The sequence below is a fragment of the Pelophylax lessonae genome, assembly GCF_965119305.1.
Source record: "Pelophylax lessonae genome assembly, chromosome: 5".
Taxonomy (NCBI): domain Eukaryota; kingdom Metazoa; phylum Chordata; class Amphibia; order Anura; family Ranidae; genus Pelophylax; species Pelophylax lessonae.
The window spans coordinates 517,870,832-517,891,376 of NC_138772.1; the positions used below are offsets into that span (position 1 = coordinate 517,870,832).

Below are 20,545 nucleotides of genomic sequence, written 5' to 3' on the forward strand. Positions count from 1 at the left end.
GCCCCGACTGGTGGAGGGCTGCAGTGATGGTTGACTTTCTACAACTTTCTCCCATCTCCTGACTGCATCTCTGGAGCTCAGCCACAGTGATCTTTGGGTTCTTCTTTACCTCTCTCACCAAGGCTCTTCTCCCCCGATAGCTCAGTTTGGCCGGACGGCCAGCTCTAGGAAGGGTTCTGGTCGTCCCAAACGTCTTCCATTTGAGGATTATGGAGGCCACTGTGCTCTTAGGAACCTTAAGTGCAGCAGAAATCTTTTTGTAACCTTGGCCAGATCTGTGCCTTGCCACAATTCTGTCTCTGAGCTCTTCAGGCAGTTCCTTTGACCTCATGATTCTCATTTGCTCTGACATGCATTGTGATCTGGAAGGTCTTATATAGACAGGTGTGTGGCTTTCCTAATCAAGTCCAATCAGTATAATCAAACACAGCTGGACTCAAATGAAGGTGTAGAACCATCTCAAGGATGATCAGAAGAAATGGAAAGCACCTGAGTTAAATATATGAGTGTCACAGCAAAGGGTCTGAATACTTAGGACCATGTGATATTTCAGTTTTTCTTTTTTAATAAATCTGCAACAATGTCAACAATTCTGTGTTTTTCTGTCAGTATGGGGTGCTATGTGTACATTCATGAGGAAGAAGAATGAACTTAAATGATTTTAGCAAATGGCTGCAATATAACAAAGAGTGAAAAATTTAAGGGGGTCTGAATACTTTCCGTACCCACTGTATATCGGAATCGGCCTTTGGATTTACCGATATTGCCGATATTTTGGGAAAGTGCATGTACCGGGGTGATGCCTGCAGCTAGAGGCATCACCCCGGTACCGGCATCCATAGCCGATGGTCGGCTGACTTGTAATGACAACCGATGCGGCTGAGAAGCTGCTTGGCTGTCAGTACAAGGAGCGGGAGGGAACGTCCCCCCCTCCCGACACCTTCCACAGCTCGCCCCGGGTCTCACGTCTCACCAGGAGACGGGCATCCTTCCTGCACCACCGCCGTCTGACTGGGTTTCCATTTTTTTTAATTCGGCGCCAAGTACCCGAAAGTGATGTCATGACATGACATCACTTCCAAGTACTGGCGGCGCAGAATTAAAAAAAAAAAAAAAAAAAAAAAACTTACAGCATTCAAAACAGCCAAACTTGGCGTTTGGAATGCTTTTAAGTGCAGAGGAGGGGTTTGGGGTCTTTTAGACCCCCAGATCCCTCCACCACAGTACCTGTAGGCATTAAAAAAAAAAGAAAATGTAATGTCCGAAAATATCGGCCGATACCGATATCCTATGACCAAAATATCTGCGTTAAAAAAAAACGATATTGGTCGATCATTACTTTGAACCCTGGGGGACAGAACAATGAAAAAATTAAGTGAGAATTCTTCTTGAAATCTGTACCAAAAATTAGCATTACATGGAACTACACTAGAAGATGAATAAAGCTGAGAGAGAACACAGTGTAAGTAGTACTTTTTAAAATACTTATAATTTTATAATTCTACAGTTTTCCTTTTATTCTGATCAAAATTATTTTAATGCATAATAATTTTTGGACAATCTAGAGAGCGATGGTGAGTTCAGTACGGTTGTGTAGTCTTTACAAAAAGATCAAAACTTTACAGAAATTAGGAAACCCCGGACAATGGTTTGATTAGATGACAGGAAAGAGGAGATGAGACATCAAAGCCAAAAGCCGCACCACACAAACACAAACCTTCCAGGAAGGGATCTTGGATGATGGCAACATGCCTGGACCAATGGTGTAATAGTGATAGTCTGGATGAGCGGAATTAGATCGGGTCCAGGGGCGGGACACTGGGAGCGGGAAATGGGTGAAATGGCCTGCCATAGGCATTTCGCCATAGTGATGATACCCATTAGACAGCTGGAGACAGACAACATGGAGGAGGAAAAAAACAAAACCGGGAACAAAATGCAAAATCAATACAATGGTAAAGGTGATTAAAATCAAGCTGAGATTGATCCACCTCTAAACCCAGGGGTAGCAGCCATTTTGTAGACAGCACCACAAAAAAAAAAAACATAATAGAGGTGTTTCTAGAACACATTCTGTGTTAAATTTTCTACCGTAGGTTAGGGTATGAAAGTGTACACCTATCTGTGGACAACACACTCCTTCCTTCCACAACTCTATTCTTGTAATATTGTACATGAGGCCTATTGAGGGATGATCATAACAATCTGCCGACAGTGACATAACTTAGGCCCATTTCTATAAATGCCTGTGAAGGTTCTCCTTTACCCAGGTCATGGTATAGTTAGTCGTAGTTAGTCACATTTAACTGGGCTTGAGGTGGTCAGCAGACTGGCTTAGTGGTTAGTACTTCTGCCTTGAGTCCTTGGTTTGAATTCTAACCAGGACACTACCAGCATGTAGTTTGCATGTCCTCTCCGTGCTTGCATGACATTTCCTCTGGGTACTCAAATTCCCTCCCACACGCCAAAGACATGTTGGAAGGGTATTTTGCCCCTGTCTACAGTATATTGGCCCTATAATGTGTATGCATGAAAGGTAGGGAGCTTAGTTAGATTGTAGTCTTCTTGAGGGGAGAGACTGATGTGAATGTAAAGCACTGTGTAAATTGTGGGCGCTATATGAATACCCAATAAAAAATAAATAAAAAAACGTTCTAATGCAGGGTTACTCAACCAAGGTTCCATGGAACCAGGGCCGTCTTTTCCATTGGGCATGCCCGGCGGTTACCCGGGGGCCCCACTTGCCAAGGGGCCCCACACACAGGGTGGCATTTACACTGCCCCCCCCCCCCCCAGGCCAGTCTCCAGATTAGTTTACCTGGTGGTCTAGGCCCCCCCCCCCCCCGTTGTCCGCCGGTGGCTCTGAGTCTCCCTGCACACTGGTTGCTAGGAAGGCCAGCCGATTGGCATCTAGCAACCAGTGACGTTCTGAGAGGACCCATCGTGCACAGCAGAGGAGGATCCTCCTCGTCGGCTCGTCCTCCTCTCTCCGCGCCTAGAAGATGGGCTCCACCCACCTCCTCCCTTCATGTGCTGTGCAGCCGTTATGGAAGGTAAGCAGACCCCAGTGCACTGCATTGCCCAGGGGCCTATAAGGCTCTTAAGATGGCACTGCATGGAACCATAGGGTTCCTCCAGAGGTTGCTAGGGGTTCCTTGAGCATTGAGCAATTTCTGCCTCTCAGATAAGTTCCCTCTGACACCAATGAATTTTTAGCTATCTGTAGGGTGGTAATGCTTCCCATTGACCACAAGTGTAAGGAGCATTCTTCCCACTGACCATCACACTAAAAAGTCATTTTTAATAGGGGTTCCCTGAGACCTGAAAGTTATTTCAAGAGCTCCTCCATGCTGAAAATGTTGAGAAAGGCTATTCTAATGTAATTAGAACTGGAGACATGCCTTGGATAAGCTCTAATATCTTCAACATTACAGAACAAGTCCAGTTGAATGTAACCAACTACAACTAGATATTTCTTTATATGAAATCTACTATGGGGCCTAGGCTAAATTCTCACAATTCGCTCACAAAATGGCTGCCTTCACCCAAGGTAATGATGGCTCTGTGCAAAATAAAAATAAAAAATATGATAAATGGACATGAAATAACAGTAGGGTAAATTGATGTGTGATAAAAAAAAAATACCATTAAACTCAATAACAATTTAAATGTGAAAGTATATGGAACCAACAGCATCCACATCCAAAATATCTTCACAACAAATATATAAATAAAGCCCAGCTCATGATAATGGAAAATAAAAGAAAAAACTGCTGCAAAACCCCACATTACCAGAAAATAAACAAATTTTTATTATAAGGATTAGAAAAATAAAATGTTGGCGCATAAACAGATAGAATTAGATGGCAGATATATAGAAAGTTTAAAGTGGTTGCAAATCCATACATATACCCCGTGAAGTGACTAGCCTCAGGTGATACAAGAGACCTCATTTCCACATTAGGTTAGATTCACACTCTTGTGGGTGGTACGGCTTGCGCTTGTGCCGGCACAGCAGCCCGTTGATTTGAATGGGATGCTGTACTTGTGGGAAACAAACAATAAGGTCCTGGCGCTGATCCGCTGAGCAACCTCCTTTTTCCTCATGAATTTCAGCAGTCACAGTGCCCTTCATTCACAGTGTAATGGTGCTTTCCGCAACATCGTGGACTGCCCAGCGAAAGAGACGAGATGAAGAGGATTCTGCTTAACCCTAGACTGGCCTGAAGACTTACTATCTGACTCATATATTCCAATGAGTCAGACACGCTGTTATACCCAAGGGTGTCAAATATAATGGGATAAACTTCTCCTCCTTCCTCCTTTATTTTTACAAACAAGGTTGCTCTTTATTGAAAAAAAACACACGACAATATACAATATACATTACATGTGTAGCTGCTGTACATCATCAGACCACAGGGGAAAAAACAGATGTGCCGAAGGCAACAAAACCTATACAGTGGGGGATCCAACAGTAAGAACACGGTAAAAGGCACGGTGGGGCTAGATGCAAGTCTACTAAAAAAGAACAAAAAAGAAAGGAAAAACAAATGGAACACAGACAGATAGCATCAAACAGAACAGAGGATCAACCCGTGCCATCTATCCAAGGCTGCCAAACCTTCTCGTATTTATGGGGACAGTTCCTATTAATGTAGGTGAGCTTATACATTGGGAGAGCCCCATGCACCAGGGCCTCCCACGCAGCCAGCGTGGGAGGGGAGGGGGAGACCCACCGAAGGACAATCTCCTTCTTAGCGTAATACAGCAATAGAGAAATCAGTAAACGGGAATACTTATTGCGCCTAACCTGATCGGGGATGCCCAAGAGCGCCAGCCCCGGGGCGCACGTGACCGAGAGGTGAAGACGGGTGTTCATGACCTCGAACACCGCCCCCCAGAACTCCGCCACCCGTGGGCATGCCCAGAACATGTGGAAGTACGAACCCTCTGCAGTAAAACATTTAGGACAATCTGCCGGCCTCGCAGGAAACATTCTGTGCAGTCGCTGAGGAGTATAATAGACCCTGTGTAGGAACTTGACTTGAATAAGCTTGTCCCTGGAGGCAATGACCAGTCTGGAGCCATTCCCCAAGCAGTCCTCCCAGTCCTCCCTATCCAAGTCGGGGATGTCCAAAGACCACTTCTGCCAAAGACGCTCCAACGCAGGGGAGTCAACAACAAGCAGGGTAGCGTATAGGGCAGAAAGGGGCTTAGGGAGGTCCGCCTGCGCCAGTACATCCTCCAGACGATCAGTCTGTATGACAGGGGTGACCGGGAACTGAGCACTGACCACATGGCGCAACTGGAGATAACGAAAGCCTATCCAGCGGGGCAAGGCAAAGGACCCCTTAAGGTCCCAGAGCGAGCGTAGCTCGCCCACAGGCATGATGTCCCTCAAGCGCTGTATACCACACCGGCCCCACACCTGCGGGTCAGGAAGCATCCACAGATGAGGGAGCGACGGATTGCCCCATAGGGGCTGATAAGGGGACCAGGTGTTAGGTTGGAGAAACCGTGCCCTGGCCACTCGCCAGACCCGCAGCGTAGTCATAGTGGGGAGGGGAAGAGAGGGGTACGCACCCGCGCCCCTGTAGGGCAGGTTGCCGAGGTCAGCTAAGGAGCCCAGGCAAGCCGCCTCCAGGCACGTCGCAGCGTTAGAACGAGAGCCGGCAAACCACCAGTGGACGGTAACTAACACAGCTGCCCAAAAATAAAATTTAAAGTGCGGCAAGGCCAGTCCTCCGGAGTCCACCGGGAGCTGCAGGGTAGAACGCGCCAACCGGGGGTGTGCTCCGGCCCATAAAAACGCGCCGATACAGCTGTCTAGATCACGAAAAAAAGCGTCGGGGAGCCAGGCCGGGGAGTTGCGAAAAACGTAAAGGAATTTAGGCAAAAAAATCATTTTGATGATATTGATACGACCCAGAAGGTTAAGGGGCAGGGAGGCCCACCCAGCGCAGCGCGCCCGCAACCGCTCCAGGACAGGGGTCACATTACGTGGGACGTATGCCCCCGGGTCCCCAGAAACCCTAATACCCAAATATTTAAATTCGTTCACCCACTGCAAGGGGGAGGGGGCAGCCAGGGCTCGGGCGTCCGGGTCCAGGGGAAACAAAACAGATTTACTCCAATTAATCCGTATCCCCGAGAACCTCCCAAAAGACTCAAAAATATCCAGGGCCGCCCGCAGAGAGGAGGACGCATCTGCCAAATACAGTAGGGTGTCGTCGGCGTACAGCGACACCTTCTCCTCCAGGGGACCAATCCGCCATCCGCACACCTCCCTTGAGGAACGGAGCAGGGTAGCCAAGGGCTCCAGCGCCAGGGCAAACAGCCCCGGCGAGAGAGGGCACCCCTGCCTCGTCCCCCTGCTCAGCAGGAAGGCCCCCGAGACATCACCATTGGTACGAACACGGGCCATGGGTCGACGGTAGAGCAGGCGCAGCCAACTCAGGAACTTGGGGCCAAACCCAAAGCGACGCAGAATGCGCCATAGGTAAGGCCACTCGACCAAATCGAAAGCCTTCTCCGCGTCGAGAGAGGCCACCACCCTTTGTCCCGGATTAAGATGTGAAGCAGAGAGATTAAGGAAAAGGCGCCGAAGGTTAATGTCCGTCCCCTTCCCCGGCATAAAACCGGTCTGGTCCACATGGACAATATCCTCAATGACCGATGCCAAACGAAGAGCCAAGATTTTGGCCAGGAGCTTGGCATCTGCATTCAGCAGGGAGATGGGGCGATAGGAGGCACAGTCTTCAGGGTCCTTACCAGGCTTGAGTATAAGCACAATGAGGGCCTCAGAGAAGGAGTCCGGCAAGGCATCCAGGTCCGCAAACCTGGCCAGCAATTTCACCACACGGGGGGCCAGCTGCTCCTGAAAACAGGAGAAAAACTCAATCGGAATGCCATCAGGGCCCGGAGCCTTACCGGACTGCATCTTAGTCAGAGCAACCTGAACTTCCTCCAGCGTAATGGGGCCATCCAACCTAGTCCTAGCAGCAGCGTCCAGCTCAGGGAGCACAATAACGTCAAGAAAGCTATCCAACTCCTCAGCGCCATAAGCCACCCTAGAGGCGTACAGAGCACGGTAGTAGTCACTAAAACAATCATTGATGTCGCCCAGGTCAGTCAGTAAAACCCCCGATGACAGGCGAATCCGACCAATGTGCGTGACCGGAACCTGTTCCCTCGACAGCCAAGCAAGAAGGCGCCCGTTCTTATCACCATATTCAAAAATGCGTTGAGCCGTCGAGAGAAGCGACTTCTCAGTGGCAGCAGTCCTGCACACCGCCAGATCACGAAGTGCGCACTGGAAGGAGGCATAGTGAGCAGCATCCGGAGAGGCGGAACGGAGGGCCGCCTCCAGCTGCTCCAGAGACTGCACAGAACTCCTACGGGCCACAGCGATTTGAGTCATATACACACCCCGCAACCACGCTTTAAAGGCATCCCACAGTATCAGAGGATTAGGGTGGCCCTCATTACTCGACCAGAATTGAGACAGTGCAGCTGGCAACGCCGCCAAGATCGAGGGCTCCATGATCCAGTACCTGGACAGCCTCCAACGCCCACCCAACCTCCCATCCGCCACCCGAAGTGAGAGCAATAGGGGGGCATGGTCGGATATGCCCCTAGGCAAGATAGAGGCAGATGTAACCATTCTCAACACCTCGGTGGAGGCCAGGGCCAGGTCAATACGAGACATGGTCCGGTGGGAGGCAGAGTGACAGGTATATTCCCTATCCGACGGGTGAAAGCACCGCCAGACGTCCACCAAGGAAAACATGGACATCCAGCGGGCCAGGGCGTCAGACCAGGTAGAGGGAGGGTGGAGGCGGTCCAGATCAGGAGTGGGGGACAGATTAAAGTCCCCCAACAAGAGCACATTAGACACATCATAAGAAATGACAAGCTGCATAAGCGTGTACAGAAATGCGGGGTCAACGGGGGGAGGCAGATATAATCCCACAATAACAAAGGGTACAGAGTATATAGTGGCGTGCAGTAGCACATAGCGGCCAGCCGGATCGGTCCGGACCTCCAGCAAGTGGAACGGCAATGACCTGTGAACCAAGATACTGACCCCCCTGGCGTAGTTAGAGTACGTAGCATGGTAGTGGGCGCCCACCCAGGCCCGCTTCAGGCTCAAAACACGAGAGCTCAGCAGGTGCGTCTCCTGTAACACACAAATGTGAGGGGTGAATCGGCGTAGGAAATTAAACACCAGCGAACGCTTAACAGCCGAATTCAACCCCCGCACATTCCATGATATCACGTCAACCTTAGCCATAGAGACACAAGAGATATAGCACCACACGGGCGGGCGCCCACCACCCCGCCACCCGCGCCAGAAGGGGCACACAAATCATATTCCCCCCCACCCCACCAGGCAGCCACACAACAATGTAAATAAAGAGCAACAACATTAGAAAAACAAAAAAAACAGTAAAAACCAGCAACGGCTGGGATCTCCCCCCCCCCCCACCCCGCCCGACCCCATCCCAGAGGCAGGCATGGAACCCCAAACCCCAACAATCAACCAGTCAAAGAAGTGGCGTGTAACCAAGGGCCAACGGGCACCAGGGTAGCTCAGCTGTGTAAGGCACAACAGGTACCGAGTCAGTGCAGCTGCATGGCGCATCCGAGAGCAAACAAACAAAACAAAAAAGAAAAAAAAGAAAAAAAAAAGGGTGTCTAGTGACATCCTGCACCCCAACAAACAGGGGGGAAGAGCAGATAAAAAAATAAATCCATGCAAAACAGGAGGATAGTAACGCAGCATCGCTGAACAGGGAACAGTCCCAATAATCCTAGGAGCTAGTCCATGCCCCAGGTCCAGGAAAGACCAGCAGGATAGGCCGCCAGGCACAAGGGGTGAGAACTCAGGACCTCAGCAGGACAAGGACAGCACAAGACAGGCAGGGCAGTCACTTCCAGGGAGGCATCCACACGCCCGAAGCAGTACTCACCCCCGGGGGGGCAGCTGATCCAGCCAGTCCGAGGCGTCCTTCGGATCCACAAAGAAGCGGATGGTCTCGCCATCGACCACCCTCAGCTTGGCGGGAAACAGCATGGCATACTTGATTCCTCGGGCACGGAGAGCCGCCTTCACAGCATCAAAGGAGCGGCGTTGCTTCTGTGTCTCGACCGTATAGTCAGGGAAAATCATCAGCCTGGCATTTTGGAACGACAAGGAGCCCGCGACCCGGGCCGCCCGCAGGGTCTCATCCCGGTCCCGGAAATTGAGAAGCCGAAGGATCAGCGTGCGAGGGGGGGCACCCTCCGGACCCGGGCGCGGGGGGACCCGATGAGCCCGTTCCACAGTATAGTGCGGGGAATAGCGGGCTGCAGGTAAGAGGGACTTCAGCAGGTCTTCCACGAACAACGTCGGGTCCTTACCCTCCGCGCCCTCCGGGAGGCCAACGATCCGGAGGTTGTTGCGCCTATTTCGGTTTTCGGCATCCTCAGCACGATATTCCAGGGCCCGAACCCGGGAATGGAGGACCTGGAGGGAGGCAGAGTGTGCAGCAAGGGTGTCCTCGACAGGGCCTACACGCTGTTCCACCACGGTAAGACGGGAGCGGATCTTGTCAAAGTCCTGTCTCAGCAAGCCCACATCCAGCTGAACCTCCTCGATTTTGGTGGTGAGGGCCGTTTGACAGGACACGATGGCCGCCATCACCTCCGGGATGCCCGGGGGATTAGCAGCAGCCCCCTCACTCGGGTCCGTCTGCGTGGCCATGTTGGTAGAGCACAGAGCGGGCTGCGGCCTAGTCCGCGCGGGAGCAGCGATCTCGGGTGAGGCTGTAGAAGGAGGAAAGTGGAGCTTCTTCCCCCTCTGGGACCTTCCGGAGGACCTGTAGGGCATGCAGAACGCCGGAACGGGGTACAGGTGAGTAGAATCAAGCTACGGATCACCGCCAGGATAGAATGCTCTCGGAGCTCACAGCAGGCACGTCTGTTCAAGTCGCCATCTTGGACACGCCCCCTCCTTCCTCCTTTATAAATACATTTTTAGCAGTGGGGGCTATCACAGGCTCGTCTGTCCGTTAACTATGGGAATCAACCTGGATGCGGCTTCCGTGCGCAGGCTCCGCTCCCGTACGTGTTGAGTCACTCAAACGACTTCGTCAGCAGTAACACTTTTTAAGCTCTCTCAGGGGTGATGGCGAGAGATTGAGAAAAACATGTCTTGCTGCCCTGCTGTATCTTCTCAAAATGGTGGCTGAGTCACTTCCTGTACAGATTCTTGTGGGAAATGCAGGGAAAGAGTCCCTGGTCCTTTTAAAAAAAAAAAAACACGGCCACATGGAAATGCACCGTATTTTTGCACCCGAAAAGCTCTGCTTTTTCCGATTCTTGGGGGTGTCACTAGGAATCAATGGAACCCTTGTGCATCTGCAAGGTCGGGAACAAGAGCGGTTTGCACATGTTCCCTGACCCTTAATATTGTAAACTTAGGCTTACTTGGGATGGATGGCTCTCAGAAAAAAACCTCATGCTTAAAATGGTTGTAAAGGCTCAAGGTTTTTTAGCTTCATGCATTCTATGCATGAAGGTAAAAAACCTTCTGTGTGCAGCGGCCCCCGTAATACTTACCTGAGCTCCATCATGATCCAGCGATGTGCACGACAGTCTCGGCTCTCTTGGGACTCTCACCGCTCATTAGCTGAGACAGATTGGCTCCCACTGCTATCAATCACAGCCAGTGAATCAATGAGCAGAGACAGGGGGTTGGGCTGAGCTGCGGCTGTGTGTGTGAATGGACACCCAGAGCTGCGGCTCGGGAGTGTGCCCGCTTGGGTGCCCCTACAGCAAGCTGCTTGCTCTGGGGGCACTTGGCAGGAGAGAGGTGTCCTCCCCTTCCCCCCCTCCCTCCCTGTCAGCTCCGACTGCTGCTATAATTTCTGAGTGTTCTTTCTACAATCCCCTGTGTTACATTAAATAAGGTGTCCCAGTGTATGTGGTTTTGTAAAAATAAGCCGATGTATATCTTTTTCATAGCGCCACTCACGTGACCAGCTGCCTCTCTCCTCCTAGCTAATGTCAGTGAGGGTTTCTCGGCCCCTCCCACTGTAGCTGTCAGACTGGGAGAAGAAAGAGGAGGCCGGTCAGGTGAGCGCCAAGCGGTGCTATAAAATAAGGTATAGAACGGCCTATCTTTACAAAAACACATGCACTGGATACATCAGTTAATGTAACACAGGGGATTGTAGAAATGACACTCTGTGGCTTAAAGTGGATGTAAACACCATTCATAAAATCTGGCCTGGGCACATATATCTGTAGTGTTTACTGATCTCCCTCCAAAGCCCTAAGTCCTGTGTTTTTCTGCTGCTCTGTTCCTTCAACATGATAACTTCTGACAAGTTCTCCGACACAAGAGATAAAAGCAGCTGGAAATTTGTGTTGGGGTGGGTGCATAGAGATGGATTAGCAGAGAGCTGGTCTATTCACAACACAGCTCTGCATGTTTATACCTTCATCTGCCTATGTGGAAAGAGATGTGCCTTTCCTCCAATCAGGTGTCACACAGTGTATGCCCAGACTCCCCACCCAATGCTGGAATAGGAAGAGAAAATTCTAACATGATGTTCACTTTTTAACCACTTAAGCCCCGAAAGATTTTACCCCCTTCCTGACCAGGGGGTATTTTGCGATTCGGCACTGCGTGACTTTAACGGACAATTGCGCGGTCGTGCGACGCTGTACCTAAACTAATTTGACGTCCTTTTTTTCCCACAAACAGAGCTTTCTTTTGGTGGTATTTGATCACCTGTGCGATTTTTTTGATCACGCGCTATAAACAAAAAAAGAGCGTCAATTTTGCAAAAATAACAATATTTTTCACATTTTTTTATATGAAATTCCCCCCAAAAAAAAAGTAAAAATCTAAATTTTTTAAAATTTTCGGCCAATTTGTTTTATGCTACATATGTTTGGTAAAAAAAAATCGCAAAAAGCGTATTTTGATTGGTTTGCGCAAAAGTTATCGCGTTTACTAACAAAGGGAAAGATTTTTGTCATTTTTGTTGTTTTTTTTTTTAATGCGTAATGGCGGCGATCTGCGATTTTTTTTGCGGTACTGCGACATTGGGGCGGACAGATCGGACCCTTGACTGACATTTGTGACACTTTTGGGGTTACCAGTGACATTTCTACAGTAATCAGTGCTATACATATGCACTGTTACTGTAAAAATACACTGGTTGTGAAGGGGTTAACTTTATTTGGAAGGGAGGGGCTGTGTGTGTCCCTAGGGGCGTGCTTTCTACTGTGATTGGCTGTGGGTTGAGCTGTAAGGACACTGATCAACGGATCCAAATACTAGATCCGTTTTATCAGTGTCTTTACAGCGAGGAGAATGACAGGCAGCTTGTTTACACAAGCTGCCTGACATTCTCCCTCTCCCCCCGCCGATCGCCGAGTGACCGGCGGACATTGGGTCCGCTGGTCACACGCGCGGGGGGGTCCGTGACCACGCGGGAGCGGGAGCGCGCCTCCGGGGGCGCGCACTCGCTGCCTAGACCATCACAAGCTAGTGACGTAGCCCTACGTCACTTTGCCTGTGAGGGGCTGACTGCCGACGTAGATCGGCATTAGGCAGTCGGCAAGTGGTTAAACAGTGTAGAAAGCTGGAGAGAGCAGATATACATGTAAAACTTATGTAGGGAGATTTCTTTCATCTCTGTGTATCATCTGAGGTTGTTCACTTCACTGGGTATATGGGAGGGTTAGATACATTTTTGCAAAGCATGCTCTTAATGGCACCTGTGCCAAGTGGCTGACCTCCTGTGTTCAGAATGCAGTGGAGCAACCAGGACACGGAAGCCATTGGAGATCACTGGATAGGGTCTACTTCAGTGATTTTCAGCTTGCAGGGGCATCAGTTAGGTATGGCATATACTGTACATATGGCCAATGTAACTGTATACAATATCCACACCTGGAAGCTATCTTTAGCAGATTCTTTCATTTTTTTCACCATCAATCAATGATCTGCTTATCATGCATGATTCATATTAATATTGTCATTTTCTTTTCATTCCTAACAAGTAACAGTTTTGTTTTACTTATACTACTATTGTATCTTCTTTTACTATATTCTATATACTATATTCCACATACTTCTATGTCATTTTTCTCAGCAAGCTAGTGACCGATCACCTCTTTTTCCTATGTAACACATTATACCTATAAAAACTTCAATAAAGGAAAGGAAACCAAAGTATCCTGAATTCTGTACACAACCTGCCTGTGTATATTCGTATCTTTTACACAAGGTCATTTATTATTCTGATTTGTTGGTTCTTAGATCAGTTGACCTGTAAAATTACTCCAATTTAAATTTTATCTCGATTACAGATTATCTGAGATTGCAACAGTGCAAGAAACAATATGAAAAGGTATTAGTTTGGATGCTACAAAATAATTGTTAGTTCCCAGGTCATCATCAGCTGTACATATTGTAATACAGGAACACTTCAATGGCTGAAAAAACATATTCACCTTGTCAGTGGAGGCCCACGCTCCCATGGTGGACCCGGAGCTCACAGATGTGGGAGAACTACACTCGCTGACCGACTGGCAGGTTTCAGATGCTTCAGAGGAGGCAGAGCTGGATGAATTCTGGAAACATGGGAGACGTGTGAACGGAATATTGGGAGCAATCAAAAAGCAGAGGAAAGCAAAAGGAAAGAAGAAGCTAAAACATCACTGTTATTACATAGTTACATAGTAGGTGAGGTTGAATAAAGACAATAGTCCATCCAGTTCAACCTGTGTAGGTGTGTGTGGCTGTAATCATCTCACATAGCCCTTAATGTCCTGATCCTTGAGATGTACGTCTAAGAGTCTTTTGAAAGCCACCATACTTCCCGCAGAAACCACCTCTTGTGGTAGAGAATTCCACAATCTTGTAGCCCTAACAGTAGAGAACCCTCCACGTTGCCTGAGGTTAAAACGCTTCTCCTCTAATCGCATTGTATGTCCTCGAGTCCTCATGCAATCCCTTCGACTGAACAGCTTTTTTTCTAAGCTGAGATCCCCATTGAGATATTTATAAATTGCTATCATGTCCCCCCTCAGGCGTCTCTTCTCCAGGGAGAATAAATCGAGCGATTGCAGCCGCTCTTCATAGTTAAGGTTCTCCAATCCCCTAATCAGTTTAGTTGCCCTTCTCTGGACTCTCTCCAGCTCCAACACATCCCTCCTGAGGACTGGCGACCAGAACTGGACAGAATACTCCAGATGCGGTCGGACCAGAGTTTTATAAAGTGGAAGGATTATAGTCTTATCTCTGGAATACATCCCTTTCTTTATGCATGCTAATATTCTGCTTGCTTTGGCAGCTGCCGCTTGACATTGCATGCTGTTGCCTAATCTATCATCAACCAAGACTCCCAGATCTTTCTCCATTTTTGATTCCCCCAAGGGTTCCCCTCCTAACGTGTATTGTGTTTTTATGTTTCTAGTCCCCAAGTGCAAAACCTTACACTTTTCCACATTAAACCTCATTTGCCATGTCGTTGCCCACTCCGTTATTTTATTCAGGTCATTCTGTACAGTGTTGCCAACCCCCCGGAGGGAAATTTACTGGCAGAACGTCCAAAATTTACGGACAGCACCAATTTTTTACGGACACTGAAAAAAGTACCTAAAATAACAATTTTCAGTGCTAAACCGTGTAAATATCAATATTTTAACTATAAACATATAGCTAGTGCTATTAGCAATGTGTTCAAGTTAAACAAAAGTAAAAAAACATGATGTCTTCCCCTTTCTTCCTCTTTCTTTTCCCTTTTTGTGTTCTCTATACCCTTGAAGCCTTTTTGTTTGATTGATATGAAAAGTTAAGAAATGAAGGGAAAAAAAAAAAAAAAAAAAAAATAGAGAAATATGTTTCCTAGCATTGATATTGTGTTACTTTTTGTACCCTGTATAATTTGCTTTTCAATAAAAAACTTTTTATGGATAAAAAAAAAAAAACATATTTCTCAAATTTACATGAAGGTTGGGTTACCATAACCCAGCCAGCACAGAGTTCCCCCTTACATCAGAGTCTGCAGACTCTGGTCAGACACGGTACAGGAGGTGGTCAGACACTGCGGACATGGTACAGGAGGTGGGCAGACACTGCGGACATGGTAAAGGAGGTGGGCAGACACTGCGGACATGGTAAAGGAGGTGGGCACTGGGCAGACACTGTGGACATGGTAAAGGAGGTGGGCACTGGGCAGACACTGCGGACATGGTAAAGGAGGTGGGCAGACACTGCGGACATGGTAAAGGAGGTGGGCAGACACTGCGGACATGGTAAAGGAGGTGGGCACTGGGCAGACACTGTGGACATGGTAAAGGAGGTGGGCACTGGGCAGACACTGCGGACATGGTAAAGGAGGTGGGCAGACACTGCGGACATGGTAAAGGGGGTTGGCAGACACTGCGGACATGGTAAAGGAGGTGGGCAGACACTGCGGACATGGTAAAGGAGGTGGGCAGACACTGCGGACATGGTAAAGGAGGTGGGCACTGGGCAGACACTGCAGACATGGTAAAGGAGGTGGGCAGACACTGCGGACATGGTAAAGGAGGTGGGCACTGGGCAGACACTGCGGTCATGGCACAGGAGGTGGTCAGAGACTGCGGTCATGGCACAGGAGGTGGTCAGAGACTGCGGTCATGGCACAGGAGGTGGTCAGAGACTGCGGTCATGGCACAGGAGGTGGTCAGAGACTGCGGTCATGGCACAGGGGGTGGTCAGAGACTGTGGACATGGTACAGGGGGTGGTCAGAGACTGCGGAAATGGTACAGGGGGTGGTCAGAGACTGCGGAAATGGTACAGGGGGTGGTCAGAGACTGCGGACATGGTACAGGGGGTGGTCAGAGACTGCGGAAATGGTACAGGGGGTGGTCAGAGACTGCGGAAATGGTACAGGGGGTGGTCAGAGACTGCAGACATGGTACAGGGGATGGTCAGAGACTGCGTGGACAATGGAAGTGCCCTCCTCACCCCCTCAAAGTATTTTCTTCCTCTGTCCCCCTTACCTTAGCTCTCCACATCAGTGTCCTCCTCCTAAGTCCCCTTCACCTCTCCATAGCCATATCAGTGACATTACTGCAGAGTGAAGCTGTGTGACTCTGCCTGTGGAGAAGTGAAGGGGGCACAGGAGCAGGACACTGATGTCCTCTGCCCCCTGACTCATCTCTCTACTACTTCAGTGACAGTCTGCGCTGCTACTGCTAGCTGAGTGTCTGAGCCTCGGTGGCTCAGAACCCCACTCACCAGACCAGTCCTCCTGCTCTTCTGTGTGCTCTCTCTGCGGCTCTGCCTCTGCTGTCACAGCCTGTCTGCTCTGTCCACTCCACTCCACCATGCGTCCGTCCGTCCAGCAGCATCTTCTAGAGTTCTAGTGTCCACACTCCACAGCTGCGCTGCAGCACAGACTCCACTCCATACTGCTGGCGCGGCGCCTGGCAGCCGGCAGGGAAAATTTAAATGACGGCAGGGGCGGAGGCAGGGGCGGGCGCAGGCGGGCACTCGCAGGACACCGGCGATGATCATCATCCAGTGCGAGTCTACATCTCTCTGTGAGTGCGAGAGAGCTCGGGGATCTCCGGAACTGCGCGCCGTGCATGCGCAGTTCTGCCAGTGCCGCCGCCGCCGTAGATTTACGGGCACTTTTCTCCTGCTACGGGCATTTACGGGCAGGAGAAAAGTGCCCTGATTTTACGGGCTGTCCGTAAATCTACGGGCGGTTGGCAACACTGATTCTGTAGGATATCTGCTTCATGCTGTGCAGTTATTGCCCTGGCCAATTTTGTGTCATCTGCATAAACTGATATGGAACTACTGATCCCGTCCTCAATGCTGTTTATGAATAAATTGAACAAGGTTGGTCCCAGGACTGAGCCCTGGGGCACCCCGCTTACCACCTCAGACCAGTCTGAGTATGCGCTGTTTATTATCACCCTTTGGACACGCCCTTTTAGCCAGTTCCGTATCCAAGAGCACACCCTGCTGTCGATACCTGCAGACCTTATTTTATAAATTAAGCGCTTGTGGGGAACTGTATCAAACGCCTTAGCGAAATCCAAGTACACCACATCCACAGGTCTGCCCCTATCTAGCTCACAGCTCACCTCCTCGTAGAATGCTAAGAGATTGGTTTGACAAGAACGCCCATTTGTTAGACTGTATGGGAATCCAAATCGCTTTAATTATTCAAAATATGATCACATAAAACAGCCAACATGTTTCAGAGGCCAAAAACACTCCCCCCCCCCCCCTTCATCAGAGGAGGCAGAGCTGGATGAATTCTGGAAACAAGGGAGACGTATGAACGGAATATTGTGAGCAATCAATAAGCACAGGAAAGAAGAAGCTAAAACATCACTGTTATTAGACTGTATGGGAATCCAAATCGCTTTAATTATTCAAAATATGATCACATAAAACAGCCAACATGTTTCAGAGGCCAAAAACACTTCCCTCTTCATCAGAGCTCAGTGAACTTTAACAAGGCCTAGATTGACTCCGTAAAATGAACTACAAGATAGATCTGTAGTGCTAATAAAGAGATCAAGAAGGCAGAGGCGTAACTAGAACTTTCAGGGCCCCGGTGCAAGAAACCATGAAGGGCCCCCGAACCCCTGGCCAGGGCCCTTTCCTTCAAGCCTGGGGCTCTTCCCACTGCTCTTTGGACCCTTTACTCTCGTAGCTTGGCCCTTTATTACGGTCCCGCAGTGGGACCCTTTCACAAGTCCTGCAAAGACAGCAGAACACAAGTGAACTGGATGGGAGGAGTGGGGGGGGGGGGGGCAGCATACAGAATAACCAATCTCCTCTATTTTCCTCCTGCAGCTACAGGAGGAAAAAGGAGGACAGTGATTTCTCTTCATCCTGCCCCCACTGCCCCTCCTACCCAGGTGTACAGGGGAGCCGTGAAGGCCCCCTGGAGCATGGGGCCCGGTTGCAATTGCACCCCCTGCAACCCCTGTAGTTACGCCCCTGCAAGAAGGATGCATTCAGATGGGTGATCAGACCCGTCCCTCATATCTGAGCTGCTGTCTGCAGGGGCGAACTAGGAGCCGTCTGCAGGGGCGCCCTTCTGGCTTTTCCTGCTCCGTACTTTGACAGGTAGGGGAGTTGTACTGATGCCACCCCTGGTCGGTTTTTGTGTCTTTTAGCCACTCATAACCTCTAGCACAGAAATGAGGGGGTTTTAGGGCACTTCCTGAGCTCTGCGGAACAAGTCTGATAGGCGGGGACAGAAGCCAGCTGAAGAGTGGGAGAGAGAACACAGCACTTGCAACACTCTAGCTCCCTCCTTCCCAGGCTGACAGGAGAAGTGATACCGCTATCATTACTCCTGTCAGCAGCAGCACCCCCCTCAATGCAGCGCCCGGGGAAGATTCCCCCCTGCCCCCCCCTCCTAGTTTCGGCCCTGCTTGTAACCCGTGCACAGCAAATCTTTCAGGATACAAATTTAGAAGCTGGCATTGACAACCTATTTTTGGATTGTAAGGACTTGGGGTCATCATACAAATCCTTACTTAATCTGCTTAACTGGCCATATACTAGTAGAATTTTACTGCAATTTTTTTTTTGTTTTAATACCATTCTATTTCCTAATCATCAATCGGGTCAAACTGATGTTTGAATTCAACCAAAGTGGGGAGAATATTTCAAAGAACCAGGATGACATTATTTTTACGAACAAACAAATTTCTAACCATGTATTTGGTTTTTGTTCAGGAAATTAAATGTTATTGCTGTCCGTAACTCCGTATTCCATATTTTCCTTTAAAAGAAGTAAACCCTCCTCTGCAACTTTTACCTATAGGTAAGCCTATGATAAGGCTTACCTATAGGTACTGTAAATATCTCCTAAACATGTACCGTTTAAGAGATATTTACCTTACATGCAGCCAGTGACATCACTGGCGCATGCGCTCTGAAGGAACGGCCGCTGGTGCCGTTCCTTCAGAGCCCCGTGCGCGGAAGTGACGTCACCACGGCGCCGGCCAATCAGATGGCCGGATGCCGCGATCCTGGAAGACGGGTGACTGAACATGTCGCCCGTCATACAGCTAAGCGGGCGACACGGCGGGGGCTCGTTCTAAGGTAAGTATTTCATAATGAGCTAGTATGCGATGCATACTAGCTCATTATGTGTTTCTCTTTCAGGTTGTGCTTTTAACCAAACTGTTAAACAATCAAATGGCTGATATCATAACTGATCGCATCAAACTGAGGCTAAGATGGCAGCTTCCTTGGCTGAGAACAATAGGAGGGTTCAGTTCTGCTTTAATTTGCCGTCTGATACAAGTCATCATTGGGACAGGGAGTAAGGAAAAATCTCCCCAACAAGGCCTCAGACTGCAATAAAATCCCAATGGGAGTTCTGACAATGCCCAACTCTATTAAGAAAAAGTTTCAGTTTGAGAACCAAGTTTTTGGAGCATACAGTCCAATAACGGTGTTGATGAGCACCATGATCAATGACACTTAACAGACTCCAAATCACACAGACTTCTGGCTTACCTGGTTGACAGCTTCCGGTGGCATAGGCGATGGAGACTTTGACTGAAAAGCATCTTGGGAAATGAAGCCAGAATCATGGGAGGAGACGCTGGACAGCCTCATCGGTGCCTGCTGGGGCAGATTGGAGCTGCGATAGTGTGAAGTAGGTGAGTGTGAGTGCGAGCCGCTCGACCTCGAGTCACTACTGTTAATGCTGTTCAGACTGCTGTGTGAGACAAGGGGAAGGTGGGAGAGGAGAATACGAGGGGGGTAGCAAAATGTGGGGGCAGAAGGGTGAGGGGAATGAAAAGAAAAAAACAGGAAAAGGGAAGAAGGGGAGGGTAAAAAAATCAAGCACCAAATTATAACTCCACAAATTTCCAGCAAGCAGGCAGCAAGACCGACAAATGACACACAGACACACTTAGCACAATGACTGCAGTATCCCACGTTTCAGGCTGTTGGAAATGCTTCTTCAGGGTGCCTGCTACAAGCTAGTGCTGCTGTATTGTGGTCAGAGGAAAAACAAAAATTAAAGAAAGCTGCACCTCTGTCATGTTTCTTTTTCTTCAACTTCAAAATTTTTTATTGTCACTTGGAAAAATTTGCAGCAAACTAAAGCACTTTCTTCTCCAAACCCTATTCCAACTCCTCTGATTTGTTTCACCCCAAATGTTATAGTATAGACCAGTGGTTGTCACCTTATGAGCTATAGGGGGGCCTCAAATGTGGCCCCTGACATCACCAACATCACCAAAGGCCCTCACATAATGTTCTTTATATGCAGTGCTTGGGAGGTCTGTCAGAGACTGCAGACCTAATAGAGGAAATGATGGTGAGAGAGTGTGGACAGGATACATTTTTGGTTGGAGATATGCAGAAGACAATATGAAACTTGGTACATGTTACATGAGGCTAGTAGGGAGCAGTGCTATTACCCTAATCAATGTTCCCAATACAGACTGCTGAGATCCGAGGCCTGACATTATATACCAAAGGGCCACATGGGGCCC

At 49.0% G+C, this 20,545-nt stretch overlaps 1 long non-coding RNA gene across 1 annotated transcript; it reads right to left on the reverse strand.

Moving 5' to 3' along the window:
• Positions 1 to 1,654: 1,654 nt before the first annotated feature.
• Positions 1,655 to 19,675, reverse strand: LOC309555386. The gene is made up of 3 exons (XR_014225266.1): positions 19,554 to 19,675; positions 13,516 to 13,635; positions 1,655 to 1,888 (listed from the first exon to the last, which is right to left on the reverse strand). It is a non-coding gene; the product is annotated as an uncharacterized lncRNA (long non-coding RNA).
• Positions 19,676 to 20,545: the final 870 nt, after the last annotated feature.